This window comes from Rhinoderma darwinii, chromosome 11 (genome assembly GCF_050947455.1).
Source record: "Rhinoderma darwinii isolate aRhiDar2 chromosome 11, aRhiDar2.hap1, whole genome shotgun sequence".
In the NCBI taxonomy this organism is placed as follows: Eukaryota; Metazoa; Chordata; class Amphibia; order Anura; family Rhinodermatidae; genus Rhinoderma; species Rhinoderma darwinii.
In genome coordinates this window covers 88,916,689-88,917,462 of record NC_134697.1, presented here as the reverse complement: position 1 = coordinate 88,917,462, position 774 = coordinate 88,916,689, and positions in this window count along the sequence as shown.

The window sequence follows — 774 nt, the reverse complement described above, 5'->3', positions numbered from 1 at the left end:
TTACGAAGAGACGCCGATGTTAGGTAAAAAAATTTCTAAATGGTCCTTTTCAGCTGACCAAAATCTCTAGTGTATGGCCAGCTTAAGCATCACTAGTAGGTTAGTGTGACTCAAAGTAAGCCACTAAGGCTACATTCAGAAGAACGTAGCAAACAGTCGTTTTTCACATCCGATGTGTACCCAAGCTGCATCCCACATAGAATAGAGCATATAGAGGGATGCATAAAGCGCAAAAAAATAGGACATCCTATTTTTTCACGGACCCTTCACACGCTCTGTTGAAACAACGGTCGTGTGAACGGCCTCATTGAACTACGAGTCCGTGTGATGGCCGTTGTTTTAACGGCCGTCACATGGACGACATATATGCTCATCTGAATGAACCCTTAGGAGGTAGTGTTAACAGCACTGAGTGTTAAGGCTGGTTTAGGAAGGTCGAGCCAGGTAGGGTGGCATTAGGGTATGTGCACACACACTAATTACGTCCGTAATTTACGGACGTATTTCGGCCGCAAGTTCCGGACCGAACTCCGTGCAGGGAGCCGGGCTCCTAGCATCATAGTTATGTACGACGCTAGGAGTCCCTGCCTCGCTGCCGGACAACTGTCCCGTACTGTAATCATGTTTTCAGTACAGGACAGTAGTTCCACGGAGAGGCAGGGACTCCTAGCATCGTACATAAGTATGATGCTTGGAGCCCGGCTCCCTGCACTGTGTTCGGTCCGGTACTTGCGGCCGAAATACGTCCGTAAATTACGGACGTAATTAGTGTGT